Genomic DNA, 20,696 nt, shown 5'->3' on the forward strand with positions numbered 1-20,696 from the left:
CGTCTGTCTGGGGAATCTTCACACACCCAGGTGTTTTACGGTTCACAGCAGGAAATCCGGACAGAATCGGACTCGGGGCAAGGCTGCTTCCCGCTGCGGTCACTGCTGGTCACTTCAGAGCTGAGTCCTGGAGCTTCACCCCGACGAGCGGGACAAAGTCCGAGGCCGACGGAGAGCCACTGTCTGAACAGCAGCTGGTGTGTTCACCTTCATTAGGGCATCAGGTGCTGGTTTCTAGGGCGGGCAGAGGAGCCCTCAGCCCACACTCAAGGTTTCGACAAAAACTGCGACGAAGAGGGTGAGGGTCCTCCTGCGGGGCAGCCCCAGGCCTCTCAGACTCGCGGGGAACAAACCAGCCGGCAAGGTGCCCCAGCACGACCCCCAAGGGTGCCAGACCGGCCTACTTTTTCCCAAACGCCACGGGGCATTCCACTTCTCCCCGCCTTCTGACACGTCCCCTCGCAGAACAATCACGCAAATTCACCCTTGCCCAGCTGGACAGACGGACACCCACAAGCAGACACGGAAAGCGCCCTCCATGACCGGCCGTTGGAGGAGGTCACCCAGCCCGCCGGCCGAGTGGGGGAATCGGCGGCTCCTGACCCCTCCCTTGTCCCTGGGAGGTGGATCTGCCCACACTTCCCCCTCGGGGAGCCCTTCCAAAGAGTCAACCTTGAGAGGCCGCGAGGCCAACATTGGCCGTGGGAGACGCGGGCGGTGGTGCCCGGGCCCAGCAGCAGCTCAGAGAGCTGCCCGCGTGTGGAGTGGAGCCAGGGCGCTCCAGCGACAGCAGCTCTCCCATCCCCTTCCACGCGGTTGGTGCCCACTCGGCTCCCACTAGCCCATCTGTCTGATCAAGCCCCACTCCCGGCAGGCAGCCACGTTTGTGGCCTACTAAATTAATTGCACTGAAAAGCATCCACTCTCCCTTTAACAGACAAAGCGATCCCGCTCAGAGGACGCGGCATAGGGCAGACGGGCAAGGGCGAGGGGCGGAAACCCGATAAGGCGGTGCTGACAGCTCTACGCCCCCTCGAAGCCCAAGGTTCATCCTGCCCCCTGGAACAGCACGTGTGCTTCGCTGCCTGAACCTGATTTAGGGGGACAAGTGGACTTTTTCAAACTCCTCCGAGCCTCCAAATTATAAACTTGGTGAAGCACGGGCTCCATCTGCAAGGGGCAAGGTCTTTTCCATCGCCGATGTTCCAGAAAATTAGATTTTCCCGTTCTTAACCTCTCCCGATGGAATGGATTTTGAAAAACGCACATGCGTCAAAAAGCCTATCTGAAAACACCTTCCATTTGGAAGCTGAGCCCCGTCTCGTTTCACGGCTTTCCTGAAACCCGCCAGCCCCCACCCACCAAAACCCGCTGGCGGGAGGGAGAGGGCGTGAGGACGGGAGCGCCGTGGCCTTCGCCGCCTCCGATAACCCCCCGCTGTCCGTGGCCTCTCTCCTGAAAGCGTCCCGCCTTTCCCAAGCACTGACGACAGCGAACTAGGAACAGGCCCAGCACGCGGCTCCCTCGGCCGGACCCCCGCCGCCTGGCCCCCCGGGAAGCTTCGGGCATCCTTCGCTGTCCACCCCCTGGCGTCTGTTTCTGCAGCAGGAACGGAGAAACCAGACTCCGGCTGGCTTCGCGGGGCCAGTGTGCTTCTGCGAGCCCGGAGTCAGGCTGCTTCTGTCTGAGGTGGCCACCTGTCCCCAGGGCCAGCTTTCCCTGTCAGCTTGAGCTCTGTGCTCCCCGAAAGCACCTGTTCCCGGGGCTTCTCTCCTGCCTGGCGTCTGGCAAGAGCTTCTTACCCAGGAATCCGGAAGCTGGAGCCCCTCGATGGTCCTGTCCCATCACAGGCCCACCCCCACACCACCCCGTGGCCCCAGGGAGACAGACACTGCTGCACGCGGGCGCATCCCATCGGCCCAGTGAGCACCCGAGCTGGGGGGCCCTCCACAGAGCACATGGGCCGGGCCTGGGGGCTTCCCTCAGACACAAGCCAAGGCTCTGTGACCAAAGACTGGCAAACGGGCCAGGGACAAACAAACCAGGTCCCCCCGGTCCCCAAGGAGCACTCAAATTCCTTAGGGTCCAAGAGCTAAGTTCATTGCCCTCCACGGAGCATGGCCGCTACAGCCAGGGCATCGGTACCTCCTGGCTCCCTCCCTCTGTGGTCTTTCCGGAGAAAACCAGGGACTGTTAGGTTTTCAAGAGCGTCCTCTGGGGCCCCCAGAATAAACGTCCTCCTCCCACACACAAGCGGTCAGCTGGCACTCATCACCTGTTGTGTCTGGAAGGAAGAGACTCATCTACTTAAACACCACCTCCCAGACCTGCCACGGCCCGACGGGGGGGCGGGGGGGGGATCTCATGTGGTTGCAACGGTCCTCCCTCGATTTGCATGTGGAATTAACAGCTCCCTCTGTCTGGTTCTAAAAACATAATTACGTAGAGGTTTATGCCCGTGACAAGTGACTGGTGGCGGCCCAGCAGGGTCTGTCTGTACGAAGCACGGTGTCCCAGGGGCAATCCGGCAGCAAGCTAACAAATCCGAGCGAAGGGTGCCCCTCGATGAAGGCGCTCAGGCGGCTGTGCAACCACCTGGGACTGTCCCTTCAACCCCCTCCCCAGCCCAGCCCCCAGCCTCCGGGCCCTGAGCCCTCGCTGGTGCCCCGGGTGGTGGGGGCTGAGTCACCACCAGGCACCAGGAACGGGGACGCCTTAGCAGGCCTCTTAACTGACCCTCGGGCTGAGCCAGGCCCCATGCAGGACACGGGATTAAGAAGGATGAAACAAACAGACTTTAGCCACGACCGGGCCTCGATAGGCCACAACACGAAAGGCATCCTGGGCAGGGCCAAGCCTGGAACGTGGATTTCCTCCTCACGTGATTAGGGTCCCGTCCCTTGAGCGCGGGCCCTGCGTTCCGTCCTCCCCAGGTCTCAGTGCGGCTGGAGGGGAGACAGGAGAACAGACGTAGAACGCAGGGGACCCAAAGGAACACCAGGCGTCCCTCGGGCCACGCTGGGGTAGGGTCAGGTGCAGGAGAGGCCACGGTGAGCACAGAAGGCCTGCACCATGCAGTGCCTACTCCCCTGCCTGGTGGGGGGGGGGGAGGCGCATCCTACCCACACCCCCGATGTCTCTCTTTAGGACTGACTAGATCCGGAGTCGCTGAGTAAAAGCGCATGACCATTTCTCCGGAGCTTGACGGATTCTGTCACTTTCCTTTGTATCTCAATTTAACATTTCTCGCGACCATGTAAAAAGGCCAACTCAACAGGTGATTGGCTGGTTTTAAGTAACACCGCTCTAAAGGGGAAGGAAAAGTTTATTTAATTGGTAGGACAAAAGTGGAAAATTCCCATGTTCAGGTCACTTCCTTGGTTACCAGTAGGAGCGCACGTTTTCCCCGCGTTAGTCGATATGGGCTGCTTACACTCAACGCTTTGCCACCAACCTGCATCACCTCTTTGTATTTATTTATTTTTTTATTTAAAAAATTTTTTTTTCAACGTTTATTTATTTTTGGGACAGAGAGAGACAGAGCATGAACGGGGGAGGGGCAGAGAGAGAGGGAGACACAGAATCGGAAACAGGCTCCAGGCTCTGAGCCATCAGCCCAGAGCCCGACACGGGGCTCGAACTCCCGGACTGCGAGATCGTGACCTGGCTGAAGTCGGACGCTTAACCGAGTGCGCCACCCAGGCGCCCTCCTCTTCTTATTTAAAGGTGAGAAATTCTCCATCACACGTATCACAATTCCTTCTCTCAATCTGTTTGCCTTTCCACGTGAAAACATTTCGTTAATAAAAGGATGTTTTTAATCTTTTTTTTTTTTTTTTTTCTGACCCAAGCCTCTTTTCCTTTCTGGTTCCATCCCAGGTTTTTCTGTTCAGCAGGGATATTTCCCACCCTATTCAGACAAACACGTGTCCCTCCTATTTCCTGGGTGTTGGTTTTTTCAGGGGCCAACTTGAAGTGTCTAACGGTCCATCTACAGCTCAAATAAATATTCATCTGATCCGGGGCATCATCTGGCCCTGAGGCCCCGCAAAGCTGCTTCTCCGTGAGTCTGACGGACACAGGACAGGTGCCCAGACCCCGGCTGGGAAGTCGAGACACTCTCTCCCATCCCTGTCGGGCGGTAGGTACCTCGGGAGACCAATCGCGAGCTGAACCGTCTTTCCCCCTGAAAAACTGAAGCGCTGCCCCCCAGCACCTACGACTGTCTTTACGTGTAGAACCTTTAAAAAGTGACATAGGTAAAGTGAGGCCCTAGAAATGGCCTTCATGCAAAGATGGCAGGTGTCCTTGTAAGAAGAGATCAGGACACAGACACGCACAGAGGGAGGACACGGGGAGAAGATGGCTGTCTACACACCAAGGGGAGAGGCTCGGAAGAAACCAGCCTGCCCACACCGTGGTTTTCAACTCCTAGCCTCCGGACTGCGAGAGAAAAGGTTTCTGTCGTGTGAGCCCCCGGCCTGTGGTCCTTCGTGGCGGCTGCCGAGCAGACTCCCCACCTGGCTTGCAGGACGTGAACCTGGCTCCCTAGCGACGAGCCCGGACTGCCAGCAGGCTCGGGGCTACCCCACCGCTCTGGGCCCCGCTGGTTCAAGGACGGGGCCGTCCTGCAGGCTGAGCTCCATGAACAGTCGGGGTTCGGAGGCAGGCAGGTGACCTAAGCCATCCGGCTGGCATGAGCCTTAGGGTCTTTGCACAGCTGGTCCCGGACAGTGACCGCGGCCCCTCAGGGGACCTCCCTTACACACCTCAGCCCCACTCTTCTCCCCAGGGGACGCCGAAAAGCTGGTCTGTAGTCACCACACTCAACCCCAGGACTGCTACGTGCAGTACTCATCGTGGGCAAATACCAGAGATCTTTCTTGGATTTGTTTTTTGTTTTTAATGTTTACTTATTTTTAAGACAGAGAGAGAGAGAGAGAGAGAAAGAGAGAGAGAGAGAGAGGCAGGTGCAGAGAGAGAGGGGGGACACAGAATCTGAAGCAGGCTCCAGGCTCCGAGCCGTCAGCACAGAACCTGACGCGGGGCTCGAACCCACGAACCGCGAGATCGTGACCTGCGCTGAAGTCAGACGCTCAACCGACTGAGCCACCCTGGCACCCCCTCTGTGTATTTAAACAGTAAAGACTACAGGCTTTTGCCCTAAATGCATTTCAGGAGAGTTAGACGCTTAATCGACCGAGCCACCCAGGGGTCCTGAAGCTCTTCCTCATTTTCCAACCAGGGACCCCAAGTTGGTTACCAGGCCCACAGATTCGCAGCCAATCCTGGGCCAGCAAGGGCTGTCAGAAGGGGGCAGTCCGCTCACCCACCAGAATCCAGATCCAGCAGGCATCAGTCCTCCTGCCACCGGTGGGCTGCAAGCCGGCTCCCGTGGCCTGCTCCTGTGGCCCACTCCCGTGGCCCAGCCTCCGGCCGGGTTCTGAGCAGCTTCTGACGTACAGAGGGCCTATTCCAGGCCTGGGGACAGGAGTCTGGCAGCGAAGTCTCACCTCCACACGTCGGAGGGCCGGCCTCTCCTCTACCAGCAATCATCAAATTCACTTTCAAGTCAAGACCCCGGGGAGCTGCCTGACCTGGTCCCCGTTAGGCAATGACAACCAGGCACTGGGTAACTGTCCGCCTCGCGCCACGCGGAGAGCTCTGGCCCTCCCCGCTGCCGCCTGCCCGCCCCCCCCTCCCACCCCCGGCAATTATTCCATTGAACAAAAGCGGCAGCCGCTTCCCCAGAAAAATCTCGGAGGCTGCTGGCGTGTCTGGCTTTTGCCAGGATGTGCAGGTGGACAAAGATCAGCCGTGCAGCTTTCCTGCAAAACGGGGCGGGAAGGGGGGTGTCAGGGACGCCACCGCTCCCCGCCCCCTCCTCCCCACAAGGACACTGGATCCCACTAGCTCAGCCCGCACAAGACCAGTTCCGCCCACCCACCCCTGCAGCTCAGAGCGGTTCTGTGACAGCTTTGCTCGAGCATGTGCACACATAGGAGTGTTGAACATTAAAGAACCCGTCTGCAGCATCCTTGAACGTCACACGCCCCTGGCGGGGTCCGCACCTGTGGAAAACACGCCGCATACACTTAAAACCAAGAGGCTCGTGGAACACCAGCTGAAAGGTGCAGAAGACGTTGGCATTTCGTTTCCCCCCGGGTACCGAAGTTCAACCCCGACACACTCCACTGTCTCAACCCGTATCGTGCTCCCAGAATTCCGGTCATCCCACCAGCACAAGGGACGTGTTCCCAAAGGCCAAAGGCCACCGCAGAGACGCGGCACGAGCCGTTCAGGGGGCACCAGCAGTGTAGACAGGGCGCGAGCACCTGTGGGGAGCAGGCTGCCTGTCGACGGGAAGGAAATCAGAGCGCACACGGACGACCATCCGAATGACTCCGAGGTGGACCAGAGAAGCAGATCCAAGAGCTTAGAGGCCACGGGTTTCCGCTGACCTGAAGGTCACCATCAGGCAAAACGGGGGTGGGGCAGACGCCTGCTGGAGCGGTAATGCTAGCAGAGGGCCCAGAGGAGGCTTCTCACTCTGGAGGCTTCGTCGTTCGCGCACACTCAGGACTCACGTCCCTTGTTTTTTTGTTTTTGTTTTTACCTTGCACATAGTTACACGGCAATCGAACATTTTAAAAGCGTCATGGCGTCACGGCAACAGAGCCAATGAAACCCTTCCTGTAAACTGCAGTTTTGAAGGAACCTAGTATTCTACAGCATTCTACGGCAACTTGCTTCGTCCAGATGCACAATAATCATCCTTCCCGATAACTCTGAAAGACTCTTAAGATCAACAGGTGGAAGGAAACCTAAGCAATGAAGGCAAGAACAGAAGCTTTCAGACTGAAAGAGTGACAGCCAGGGACGAACAGACACACAGCCGCCCGCCTTGGGCCTGGAGTCGTATCAGAGTGGTGGCTGTGTCACAAAACCATCAAATGGCTAGAGAAATGGAACGGGCGCCGTTAGATACGGCTCAGCGGTAATTACAGGCGGGTCTATTTCTTGCCCCGTGGGACCGGTCTGTGGCCCCAGTTTCCACACCTGAGGCCAGACGTAGACGCACATCTTCAGCTCCGGTCTCCAGGCATCTCCCTGCTGGAACGTTTGCCAAACCCACGTGGGATGGGGACGCACCCCTCATTCGTTTGTTTCCGTCTTCCTGACAAGCGGAAGTGACAACGCCAGACAGTAGCGGCTTGTTCCAATCCTGACGTGACATCAGCCACACCGTTGGTTCTGAGCAATCCGACGGCCACTCAAAGCGGGTGCCAACGCACGCCCACCAACACCCTGAGACGCTCACCGGCCAAAGGGAAGAGAAAAACTGGTAAACAGGAGGCAGGAGAATTGGAGGGAACCGAAGGGTTTAGTCACAAGCTCCTAGAAACCGCCGTGGGGGCTCGGGATGACACAAGGAGGTTCGCGTGCGGGACCCTTGCTCCACACAGTGTGGTCCTGAGTCTGGTAGCTACAGCGTGGGGGCCTGCACACCCTCGGGCCCCCGCCAAGACCCTCGCGATCAGAATCAACACTTCACACAGGATTCTCATGTGATCCGTGGGCACACGGCCTCCGAGAAGCCTGAAGAAAGTACGGTTGTGGCACTGGATGTCCACACTCAACAAGGGTCACGGATACAACGCTCCTCTCCCCCCGGGACGAAGGGGAAGCCTCGCGAATGAAAAGACAAGTTCACGTGCAAAACGCGCAACGCATACTCATGGGCGGTCAGGCTCAAGGGCACACATTGCTGGAAAACGCACACGTACGAACCACGCCCATTTAACACGCGCACCCCCGCGCACACACACAGATCGCCTCCTGCCCTCCAGGGGCTCGTGGCTCAGAGGGGAGACAGGCAGTAAAAAGACGTAAATCTAAGGTAATAAAGCGTCACAGGCTCAGTTCCAGAGTGATTTCAGGGGAAGGAGGAGACTGCACAGGTCACAGTCATGACCTGGGGGAGCTGTCACACAAGCACCCTCGCTGAAGGCAGACTGAGCTGTGTGCTCGACTCCATCCCAAATCCCGGCTTGTAAGAGATGGGGTTGCAGGCTTCCTGGGGAAAGTTAAAGGAAGGGCGGGGCTGACTGCATAGTTCCCGACCGACCGGCAGCTTTCTGGAGAGATGCGCGTTCCCTGAGTGGCTCCCACTACGGGGCATGGGGGTGGGGGGCGGCACCCTGCTCGGAAACAGAGCAGGGCCCTGGCTGAAGGCCTCCAGGACCAGCGGGGAGCCAGGGTTCTCTGGAAGGGCAATTCTGGAAGGGCAGCCAATCAGCTCGGTGCCAGAGCGGCCTCTTTGTTACTGAAGGCGGATGAACAGCCGCCCAGGTTAACAGAACAGAAACGGCAGCGTGTCCATCTGAACTCGCGAGATCAGGACCTCCTCCTCCAGGCAGGCGCCCTGAACACCCGCGTCGCACTGTGCCACTCCCGAGAACCTCCGCCCGGCCCCTCGACACCCCCGTAGGCAGCCGCGGAGCCAGGGTCAGGGGGACGGGGGACAGACGGAACTGGCGAGGGAAAGGAGGGACGTCAGGTGGCCGCTGCCTGGCACAGCTGGCTCGCCGTCCCCGCCGCTGCCCAGGCGCTGGGAAGGAGCCCGAGCCCCTCTCACGGGACAGCTGGCCGGGCTCTCGTCCTGCCTGGATGTCCCGCCAGGCATCCTCCCCCACCCCCTTCCCAGAACGCAGGAAGAAGCAGCAGGGTGAGGACTCGGGCAGAGGGGGGAGGGAAGGGTGCGGCCAGAGACGCGGAGAGACGTGAGCCTGAGCAGAGATGCCTCCGCTGGCTCCCCCGGGGGCCCTGCGGCGGCTCGCAGGGAAGGGGCCTGCATCACCTCAGCGGACCCTCCTCCCCCGCGCCCATTTCACAGGCGAGGACACGGGTCTCAGAGAGGCACAGCGGCTTGCTCGAGGCCACACAGCTGCCCGGCTCCCCGTGACTGCGTCACACACGCTGCGGCCGTAGGCGACACGCACAAACTACCCTGTCCATCGCGGCTCCCGGGGGAGATGCTGTTCCTGGCCTCTTGCAGCCTCTGGAGGCGCCCGCACCCCGCCTCCATCACCTCGACCTCTGCTGTGGGCGCCTACCCCCCACCGCGGACACCGCCTCCCTCAGCGTCTCACCTCCGCGTTCTTGACCGAGTCCCATCTGTCAAGTCCCTTCCGCCCTGTGGGTGGAGAAGCAGGTGTGTCCCACACGGAGCCCAAATCGTAGGCTGATCCCTCAGGGCGCACAGGGCACGACACGGGGGCGCGTTAGTAACGCAGAAGCCCGGTCCCTGCCCCCACGCTCAGTCAGACCCTCCCAATGGGGACGGAGGGATCCTCCCACGCTTGGGGGAAGAACAGGGCTGGGGACGCCCCCGGGTCAAGGGAACACAGGCACGGTGAACATCCTGCCCCCGTCGTGCCTAATCTGAAGTCATACCTGAAGCTGCCTCATCACTCTGGCCGGCTTAGTTTCAGAAAGGCCTGCTCGCAAAGTCGGGGAAACGCGTAATGAAGTGGCAGGCCGCAAGCACATCCACATGTGACGATCAGCCGTGAGCCGCACGTGCACTTACAAGTCGCCAGAGCAAGCCGTGTGCTCCTTAACTGAACCCGTCCCGTGGCCGAGGGTCCCCGGGCTGGGGGGCGCCCAGCCAGCGGCCCCCTCTGCACCCCTCCCTCCCCGCCGGAAAGGTGCGCTGACTTTGGTGGGCTCTACTTCTGTCAATTGGATCCGACGGGAAAAACGAACCGAATCTTCTCTTCCCTCTGCGTTATCCTCTAAGTACTTAAGTTTTAATTATACCTAAATCTACCTGAAGACGTTCGGTGAAACTTCCAATCCTGGGCATCAGCAGTGGAACGCGGTGTAAAAGCACATGTAATTTCCAAACCCCTCGTTGTTAATGAAATCCCAAACATTCAGATTTTAATTGAACTAGATAAAGATTAAGCAGCTTAGCCCAGCTGGCATCACGAGTTAGTTCTCAGCAGAGTTTTATGTTGTACGCTAAATCATTGCTTTTGTAATCGTCCTAAATTGTCCTTTATCTTGCTAATGCAGATATGATTCTCAGGGAGCATCAGGCTTCCCTGTGTCCCCGCCGCCTGAAATATTTTGATGTGTAAAGTCTTAATAGTAATTTTAATAATATTGTGATCTATACGTGTGATGTATATTCAATAAATTCTTACACTAATTAGAAAAATACTCGAGCCTTTTATGTGACCTATTTTTAGAGAGGAGGTTTATTGTCTGAGAATAATCCCTGGAAAGAAGGGGCCAGAACTCTCGGGGGTGGGGGGTCGGGGGTCCAAGGTGAGGGGCGCGTCCGGAGCCGCAGGGATCAGCCGCCAGGTCTGCCCCCGGCGTCAGCGTCGTGCACACCCCTGGGCAGAGGGCACCCGCGGTCCCACTTGAACGAAGCTGACAAGTGTTTCCGGACGTCGCTGCTGTTCTCGCATGTGGCCCGGTCAGTGCACTGCGGGCGCGCAGACGCTGTAAAGGCGCCACTTTCTCCCCATTCCCACGTACCCATGACCCGAAGCACTTGCAGGATCATCGACAGAGACGGGCAGGCTCGGTGTTGTTCCGTCACAGTCTAGCGGTCACAGAACCCCGTCCGTAAAGTGGGCTGGGGGCGGTGGGCTTGGGACCCTCCGGTGACACACCACAAGTGTCGCCCGGGGGGCCACGGCCACGATGAGGCCACGGTGGCCGGCTGCCGTCACCTTCCTCCTCCCCGTGGAAACCTTCCAGGGAGGTTAGCGGGGTTAAGAGCTGCAGGAAGTCCGTGGCTTCCCAGTGGCTTATGTGTGCAGGTGGGAGGGCCCTGCCATCAGTCAGCCAGAAAATGTTCTAGAAAGAAGGGCACGAAGAGAGGGGGTTGCTTCCCTGGGGAACCCGCCTTCCTGGAGGTCCTGCCAGAAAACCAGGGCTTTTCCGCCTGAACGAAATGGTATGTAGGCACCGGAGGACGGCCTGCCTCACCCCTGCAGGGGTCCGTGGGTCTTGGGGGAGAGAGGCAGGGGCCCTGAACCAGGCCAAGAGCAGGGCATTCTCCCCATCCAGGTAGGCACTGCTGCAGAGAGAACCCACAGGGGCCGGAACCCAGGCGTGGCCCATTCAGCCAAGGCCCCTGCTCTTAGGCACCGAGGGCTCTTGGCTGCGGACTGAGGGAGAGCTGGGTCTGGGGCAGAGGAGGCCTTTGCCTCAGCGCTCCCCACCTGCATGGGTCCACCATAAGAGGCTCTCTGCCTGTCCCCTCTCCTCTTGTAACTTCTTTTGTCCTGACCACTTGGGGCTTCCTTCTGTTCCTGGAACATGCCCAGCTCAGGCCTGCCTCAGGGCCTTTGCACGTGCAACTCTCTCTGCCCAGGACACTCTCCCCTTAGATCCTCATGTGGCTGGCTCCTCTCCTCCTCACCACTCAGTTGTCCCCCCCCCCCCCGCCTTTTTTTAATGTTTATTTTTTGAGAGAGAGAGAGAAAGAGACAGAGAGGGACAGAGAACGGGTGGGGGAGGAGCAGAGAGAGAGGGAGACACAGAATCCGAAGCAGGCTCCAGGCTCCGAGCCGTCAGCACAGAGCCAGATGCGGGGCTCGAACCCATGAACCGTGAGATCATGACCTGAGCTGAAGTCGGACACTTAACCGAATGAGCCACCTAGGTGCCCGTCAGTTGTCCCCTTAATGTCACTTCCTCTGACAGGTGCCCCCTACCTCCAACCTCCCCGGTTGTCTGGCTTTGGAGGACCAGACTCTCTCCCTGAAGCTTTTTTTTTTTTTTCTTTCTTCCATATTGAGATGTTATTAGGGCAAGTGTGTCCGTGGTCTGTAACTGATTTCACCCACCAGCATGACTTCCCTCTCACGGATTCGTGTCATTGTCAGCCCTGCCCTTCTGCACTCTGTGTGCGCTCCGAGCAGGCAGGAACAGAACATCCCCGTCACCAACTGTCCGCGCCTGGACCCGCCCACACTCGTTTGGTGCTTGAATACACACGCGTTTCCCTAAAACAAATGATTTTTAGTAACGTCCCTTTGTAAGAACCAGTCCCAAACCCGGTCATCCTTCTCAAACTTCATCTCGAACATTCACACGGATGCTCGCTACAAGCCAAGCCCCAGGGGGACGATGCTGGCCGACGTACTGCTGATTTCCAAAGGGCCCCTGACACTTTCCATAGGCTGTTTTTGTCTTTACCTCTCGCTCCTAGAGCACGGTTTTACGAGCCTCCCGCAAGGCAGGGTAAGAAGGTACAAAGCTGAGGAGGGCAGGGTGGGGTGCTGTGGGTGTCTGAGGGGCTTTGGGGAATACCCTGCATCTCGTTGGGACGCCGGGAAAACCCCACGCAGGTCCTGGACGGTAACCCTGCGGCTCTGGGCTGGGCAACCGCTGCGTCCTCACGGGAGCTGGTGACAGAACAGTCACCCAGGGTCACTGTGGGACTTGCTGAGGAGGCAAGTCAGCAGTGCACGTTGGGACCAACACCCTTGTTCTTGGCTTTCCTCAACTGCCACGTTCCTCAGCGTCTCGGCGCCCTGGCACCGTGTAACGAAATACCACCGCGAACACGGCGGCTTCAAACAGCAGAAAGCCACCATCTCCCAGCTCCGGAGGCCCGAAGCCCGTATCCGGCCACGTCCCCTCTGACGCCCGGAGCGGGGTCCCTCCTGCCCCTGCTGGGGCTCCCGGGGTTCCCTGGTTTGCGGACACCTTACTCTGGTCTCAGCGTCCACTCCGACCTGCCCTTTCCCCGTGGGTCTCTTCCAACCAGACTGCGCGTCCCCTTCCGCTCTCACTGGGGCACCACTCACAGATCCAGGGCCCATCCGAACCCAGTAGGACTTCATCTTAACTTGAATAAGTTTGCAAAGATCCTTCTCCCCCCAGATAAACCTCGCTCACAGGGGGTTAAGACTGACACAGCTTTCTGGAAGCCTGGGTTCGACCCACCGTCCTCAGGGACGCTCGTTCAAATTTCCGCCAGCACGACTAAGATTCTGCTGTTGTCAGAACCAACTCTGTCCTTCCCGAGCATTTTTAGTCCCAGAATTTCAACGGGCTGTCATGTTAGCACATGCTCTTTCTGTCATTACCATGAACACAGGGGACTCTCACCACCTATAATCTCAGACTCCTTTGCAGCTTGACTTGTTAACAATTTTCTTTAGTGCAGGTTCTTGTAAATGTGTTTAAAAACAATTTTTTTTTTAGCGTTTATTTATTTTTGAGAGAGGGAGAGAGACAGAGTGTGAGCAGGGGAGGGGCGGAGAGAGAGGGAGACACAGAATCCGAAGCAGGCTCCAGGCTCTGAGATGTCAGCACAGAGCCAGACGCGGGGCTCGAACCTACGAACTGTGAGATCGTGACCTGAGCCGAAGTCGGACGCTCAAACAACTGAGCCACCCAGGTGCTCCATAAATGTTTTTTTAATTAATACTTTTTGTTTTGTTTTTTGGCAAGAGACAAGGACGATGTTTACTGCAGGATTTGAGGGCAAGGTGGCCGCCAGAGGCTCACGGTGTCTGTCGTAAGTAGTATGTGATTTTTCAAAGAGGTGATGAACACCAGAACCTGACCCCCAGACGGTCTGCAGCAGGCAGGTCTGTAAGGCTCGTGAGGGCAGAGAGGGACCTGCTGGATGACAGTGTTCCAGAAACACAGTCCAGAGGTGGGGGTGGGGGGTGGCAAGGAAAGGGCGAGTCCAGGGAAGGGGTGAGTCCAGGGAAGGGGAGGGTGGTGGGGAAGGGGTGAGTCTAGGGAAGGGGGGGTGAGAAAGGGGCGAGTCCGGGGAAGGGGAGGGTGGGAAAGGGGCGAGTCCAGGGAAGGGGAGGGTGGTGGGGAAAGGGGCGAGTCCAGGGAAAGGGAGGGTGGCAGGGAAGGGGCGAGGGAGGGAGGCGAGCCAGGCCTCGGGTTGGGCCGCGGATCCATGGTTCTCCGGGGGAGAGCTGACTGTCTAGGGCAACTGATCAATGAAGCCACGGGCTTCAGTCTAATCCTTGTAACTCACACACAGTCAACTTAATTGATCTCGCTGCCCAATCAGGGCCGGCAGCGGGGAGGCCTGCGGTGGCCCGGGGCTGAGATGCCGCTGTGCTGCTGTCCCAGGCCAGGCCACCGCCCAGCACGGGCCGGGAGCGCGGCTCTCGGACAGACCGCCCTGCTCCAGGCCGCCTTCTTCCGTTTCTCCGAGCTCCAGCGAGGACCGGAGTTCCTGGCCTCACCTCGGGAGAGCCAAAGCCGTCAGGGATTCCCGCACGGGCATCTCTGTGCCCCGGGCGCTGGCCTGACACCCCAAGCCCAGGAAACCCAGAAGGAGGCGGGGCACTCTACCAGAGCCAAGACCCTCACAGCCACGAGTAGCACCTCCTGATTGTCATTCCAAGCGCAGCACCGCAAAACCCTCCCCGGTCTCCCCACAGACTCATCAAAGTCCAGCCGGGGGCGCGCACTTACTGGATTAAAGGAACATTCTAAAACAATAGGAGAGCCCTGGCAAAGGGTCTGATGTGCACTAATGTCTCCATCACACGTGAGAAGGAGGGAAGGGAGCACGTACCGGAGGGCTTCCGGAATCTAGCCTTCACAGGGGGGCAGGGAAGACACGTTCCTTCACCGGATGGACAAATACTCAAGTGTATGCTGGGCACCAGGCGCTGACCTTGGCACCGGGAATATCAGCCACCAAGGCTGACAAACCCCTGTCCTCAGGGGCTGGCCTGCCCGTGGGATGCCACGCATCCGCCCAGTGACCCAACCTGATCACTGAAGATCACCTTCTAAGTGACGCTTTACGGTGAGCAAGGCCTCCGTCCACAGGGCTATTTGTTCGACATGCACACAGGACACCCTCCACGGTACAAGGTCAGTGCTTCTCTGAGTTTTTAAAGAGAAGGACCCCCGTCAGGAGCCCCGCAGCGCACCGTACGTGAACAGAGAGGAAGATGCTTCAGCTGACGCTCGGGGGGCTTTCTGGTCCTGCCCACCTGACTCAGTACCCCAACGTGCCATCCCAGCAGCTCCAGAAAAATTTGAATAACCATCAGGAAGAAGCTCAAATTAATCCATCCCACCCTCCCATCCCTCCACCTCCTCACCCATCTATCCATCCATGCATGTACCCATCCATCTACCCACCTGTCCCCCTTCCTTCCTCCCTTCCCTCCTTCCCTCCTTCCTTCCATCCTTCCTACCCACCCACTCACCCTTCCCTCCATCCATTCATTCATCTATCCATCCTTCCTCCCTCCCACCTATACCCACTCATCCACCCGTCCACCTGCCCATCCCCCCACCCACCCACCACCCATTCATTTCATCCACTCATCCTTCCACCTGACTTAGCCTGAAACATCCTTCCGCGTGGAGTGGCCCAGGGAGAAGGAAGCATCTGGAGCGTGTGCACATAGGTCCAGCCCCAAAGCAGACTCAGTCCTTCCTGGGCTGGGGGACCTTGGGCGAGGTTCTAGCGCCTCCCCAGACCACCTTGCTCACTCACAGAAGGCGTGCAGCTGGCAGGCAGCGATTTCCCCCTGGAGCACTTGGAAAGATGCGCCAAGCGGGCTGTGGAGGGTACAGGGCCGTGCGGGACTCTGCTGGCTACGGGGATATCCCAGTGCCACTTCTGGTCTCACAGGACATCACCAAGCAAGTCTCAGACGTCTGTTAAGGCAAACGCCGAGAACGCCCAGGTCCCTCTCCAGGCACCCTCAGCCCCCCAGCGCCACCCCCGCACCCCAAAGCGCTGCCGGCTGGTGAGACCCTTGTGCCCTGTGCTGTAGGCGTGCACGGGCAAAGCGGCAGGCAAAAGAGGCTGAGAATCAGCCTGCCCCCGAGGAGAGGGAGGCCTGCGGGGGGTGCAGAGCTCAGCCAGAGTCACCCCAGGGACTGGAGTCCCCACCCCCAGCGCCCTGAGCTGCGTGGAGGAAATGAGAAGGCAGCCCTGGGCACGCTCACGGCTCAGTATGTTCCAGACCCCACTGGGACCAGCCGCTGCTAGGACTGGACGAGGCCGGGCAGGCAGGACAGGGTGTAGGGGGTCACCCCTCCTCCTCCCTTCCCCCCATCAGCCCAACACTGCTGGGCCTCTGTGAATTCTCCATTTGGCCTGGGAGCAAACCCCCCCCCCCCCAGAAAGGGGCTGTCCATAAACCCCGATCCCACTACAATGGCTGGGAGAAAGCAGTTCCCTGCTTTTAAAATGTTTTTTGTCCTTTCCTAATAGGATCTGGATAAGCCATTTTCCTTTTAAGCCCAGTTTGCTTGCAAGGAGCCAGAGTCTGTGACTTTCACCGCAGAACCTGATGATTTTATTATCGCCTGAAGACCGTGAATCCCCTTGAACGGCCGACACAGATAAAAGCCGTGTGTTGTGGGGGCCGCGCTGCGTCCCGCGAGGGGCAGCCCCTAATGTCAGCGCCAGGCGGGCGTGCTCCAGTCGTCAGCGCCTTCACCCGCGGTGGCCACCGAGTCCTGCTTCCGTGTCACCTGTCCCTGCCGCCCGGGCCCGCGGTAACCACAGCTGCACCTGTCGCCGGGCCGCGGGCAGCAGGGGGTTGCTGGACCAGCGGGATCATTAATTAGGAGCCGCTAGGCGCCCACCCCCTTTTGCAGGGGCTCCTGGCCGTTCTGGGCGGATGATGTGATCAGCGGGCAGCTCGCCTCCCCCCACCCAGGCCCCTGGGAGACCTGCCTAAGTGCCTGAGGGTCACCCAGGTCACCCCACAGTGCATGGCCACAACCTCTGACACCGGTGGGCAAGAGAATTAGGCTGTCGGTCAAGGGGGACAAATGTGATTTTTTCCGCTAAAAGAGGTTACACAGTTCAACTCTGGGGGCCTGAACCAAAGATCAGGAAAATCCCATTTTCACGGATCAGCTAGGAACTGTGGCCACTCCACGCAAGGGGGTTTTTGTGGGAACACGTGACCAGAGGACTCCACCGAGGAACGCATTCTATTTGGGAAAAACAAAATCACGAGAATAAAAATATGCCCGAGGCTTCTCTCAACAAATGGATTTGGATAAATAGATTTTTTTTTTTTTTAAAGGCTGATCACTGTCCTTCCAAATCCTATTGGCTGCGACTTTCTTTCATCCTGTGAAACCCGATCTCATTGAAAACATGTGGCGTCCAAATGGTGTCTCCCCGTGGCTGGAGGAGCAAATGTGCACTCGTTTCCGGACAGACACGGCTCAGTGCCAGGTCACCTGCCCGTCCGGGCACCCGGGCATCTCAGCACAGCTCAGCTGCTGGACCGTCTTTCCAAGCAGGTCGGGAAACCAAGGTCTGTCCCACGGCCATGCTTTCCTTGTGGGCTGCTGTGGGGGGGGGGGGGGTTACCCAGTAAGCCTCACCCGCCGGGGCAGGGGGGTGCCGGACGCAAGGACAGACACGCGGGCCCAGAGGCACGCCCGGGTACCCAACGCACAGTTCTGGAAGCCGCCCCAGCGAGCGTGGGGAGGATGTGCAGGGAAGGCAGCTTCTCGAGCAACCTGGGAACCAAGCCCGTGGCGTCCACCCAACTCCAAGCTCTGACACGCACCAGATGCCCCGCAAGGGGGGGACTGCGCTGGGCGTCCCCGAGACTGCAGGCTGCTGTGGGAAACCAGCACAGCTCACAACCCCCATCAGTCCCCTCAAGTGTCTTCGTCTTCACGAGCTACCGGGGGCTGAGCGACGACCATCCACCAGCAGGTGCGTGGCGAGGGCACACATTTCACTTCTGGACACCGAGGCCACCGTGGCTCTCCCCCCAGGGTGCAGCTGAGAAGGCAGACTCCCAGAGGGTACACGGCATCAGGGCCACGGAGCGGGGGGGCGGAGGACCCCGGCATCCACGGCACGTGTGGAGATTCTGTGTCCCATCTGAAGTGGCCGTCTTACCACACATCCAGTGTTCCGAGAGGCACCGTGGAGAAGTCTGACGTCGGCCGTGTTTAAAACGACAGGGCTGAACTTTTCCAGCCTCCCAACTGGGCTGGCGGACGGTAAGCCTTGGGCAGATGTCAGTCACAGAGTGCAAGAAAACAAGCCCAGAGGACGTCTGAGTGTTCACAAAGCAGTAACAGATGCAGTTCTGAAACTTGCCCGTAAACCAGTGAGAATGAACCCGTCAGATCCTTCCCTGCAAGCTGGCACACACATCCTTTCTCATTGTTTTATTTTAGGGTTTCAGTGTCTTGTGAACCAGACCAATATGCAGGGCTGTTAAGAAGCGTTTATACTGTCATATGTTTGTTTTCACAAAGTTGCCGAGCAGAAGTGTTTGCTCATAATTTCCCTCCTTGAGGAAAAGCATTAGCTACCAACCGCTCTTGGCTTGTGAACTGTAACCAGCAGCCCCTCCCACCTCAAGTGGGAAGGTTCTATCCGATCCGGAAGGTTCTATCAAGTCGTGCGCAGAATGGCTGGAAAGGCTGGCCTCGTAAAGTACCGCCGCGGGATGTCCAAGCGTCGTTGGCCGCTGCACCCCTGCAGCAGGGCTGGAGGCCTGGGGGGGAGCGCGCCCTCCCCGAGGGGCCCTGGGGCAACAGAACCCAGGCGGCTCCCACCCCCCTGCTCTCCACGCAAAAGCCCTGGGAAGGAGACCACGGGCCACACGCACACAATCTGGTCACCATGCCATCAACCTGAACACCGGTCTCTAATCTCTCAGCGCCCCGCCGGGATGGTGGGCGGGTGAGGCGCCCACATCACTGCCAGGAACGGCTCCCTCGGGCTCTGTACGGCCGCCCCACTCTGCCCCCAGGCACGTGCGACCCCACCGGCCGGGATGCACTAGTTGTGCAAGTTCACGGCCTTGGGAAGAGGAGCCGACAGAAGGGGTGAGGGCGCGGGAGGGGAGCAGGCTTCCGGCCCCAGACGCCCTCCCCGTGAGGGCGCACAGGGCCCTACGAGCACCTCCCGAGCAGGTGAGCTGAACAACAGCACCCCAGCCGCGCAGGCTTTCAGGGGAGTCGCGCCCGTTTCTCTAATGAGGCAGAACATTGACATTTGGATTCCACGTCTCTGGAGTAATCCTGTCCTTTCCTTATCTGGGATGAACAGAGCAAAAAGGAAGTGGGAAATTGGTTCATTCTTAACCCTAGATTTGCAGTTACAGGTCATTAAATTGGAAACTGAATACACTATCCATCAGCGGTTAATAATGTTTCATTTCCTTTATCTTTCACTGTTACGGCCGTCGTTACGGGTGTCATTATCATCCGCCCAGCAGCGAGCGCTGGGCGGCGGGGCTGAGGGGGCAGGCCGGGCTGTCCACAGCTGCGTCCCCGTGTCCTCTGCGTCCTCTCCAGCCGCTCGGGCCTTGGGGGCTGTGGCTTGCAGGCACGCGCCCCAGCCTCTGGCCCCAACGCCGGACCCACGCCGAGCTGCACCTAGGCGGGCAGCCGTGCGTTCAGCGTGACCTTGGCGACGCCGTCTCCGCCTGTTGGCCTCGGTTTCCTCATCTGTCCAATGGGCGGACAACACCACGGGTCATGTGCTTGCACGTGACCGATGCATTGGGAGCAAGAGGCCTCACCCAGGGCCCGCTCTCTCCCGCACGTTACAGAGAAGAGCAAAGCAGAAGCGGGGGGATCTGGCAGAGGAGTAGAAGGTGGGGCTGTGTGCCGCGCGGAATCCGGCCCACAGCCTGGAGTTGGGGCACACGGCACCCCTCTCCTCGCCAACTGTCCATGGCTGCTTTTGTGTGACAAGGGCAGAGCCCGGCACGTCCCGCCGTCCTCTGCCGACGCAGCCTCGACGACGACTGTGTCAGGCCCTCTACAGGTGGACGCCCTGGCTCCCCAAGCCGTTTAAACCCTGGACTCCAGGCCTTAGAAAGTTCCGCTGACTTTCAAAGAACCCGTGTGGGGGCTTCAGCCAATTTGGATGGGTTCTGCGTGCTCGTTAATACAAACAAGTGGCCCCTGGACAGACCGCATTCCAGCAGCCACGCACCTCAGCGCCCGGGCAGGGCACACATTAGGGACACGTTAGCACCTGCTAAGCACTTAGGGATGACGATCACCGGGCACCTGCTAAGCACTTAGGGATGTTGGGAGGAAGCGATGAATCACGGGATTCGGCTCTGCTGTATGCTAACCAACTAGAATTTAAATAAGAATTAAAAAAAAAAAAAAGAATGCACCAAAACTACCTGAAAAAAATCACAAAACTCCCCAGAGGGGCGTCAGCAGCAACTGGGCTCGCAGAAGTGCACGGCCCTGTCGGCTGAAGACAGATGTCGGATTTCCCTGATGAATCCGCAGTTTGCGTAGACCACACCTATCGCCCCTGCTAGGAACGCTAACAGGCTCCAACGTGCAGTTTGCAAGAGAAAAAGAGGAGGGAAAGGCAGATTTTTTGAGCACCCAGCCTCTCGACGGATGACGCCGGTCACCCCAGAACATGGCTTTAAAGGAACGGCCGCGGAAGGGCCCCTGGGCGTGAGGCGCAGGGACACGCGCATCCCCAGCGTCCTCACCGGGATGCAAATCAGCGTCACCTCCCAAACGAGCGGATCCTGAGCCGCACAAGGAACACGGCCTCTGCATCAGCAGTTCTGAGTTCCGCCCCTAGGGATTCGTCGTGAGGCAGTAACGAGAGACGGTCCGTAAGCTGGGTTCACAAAGACTCACCACGGCACGGATTCCAGCAGCAAGGATCCAGGGAAGTCCTGTCCCAGCAC

The 20,696-nt window shown here is 58.8% G+C and overlaps 1 protein-coding gene across 3 annotated transcripts in view; it reads right to left on the reverse strand.

Annotated features, from left to right (window-relative positions):
- CDH4 (cadherin 4) overlaps positions 1-20,696 on the reverse strand; it is a 539,030-nt gene that overhangs the window by 495,646 nt on the left and 22,688 nt on the right. The gene's annotated exons all lie outside the window — the stretch shown is intronic.

Source organism: Felis catus, chromosome A3 (assembly GCF_018350175.1).
Source record: "Felis catus isolate Fca126 chromosome A3, F.catus_Fca126_mat1.0, whole genome shotgun sequence".
Lineage (NCBI taxonomy): Eukaryota > Metazoa > Chordata > Mammalia > Carnivora > Felidae > Felis > Felis catus.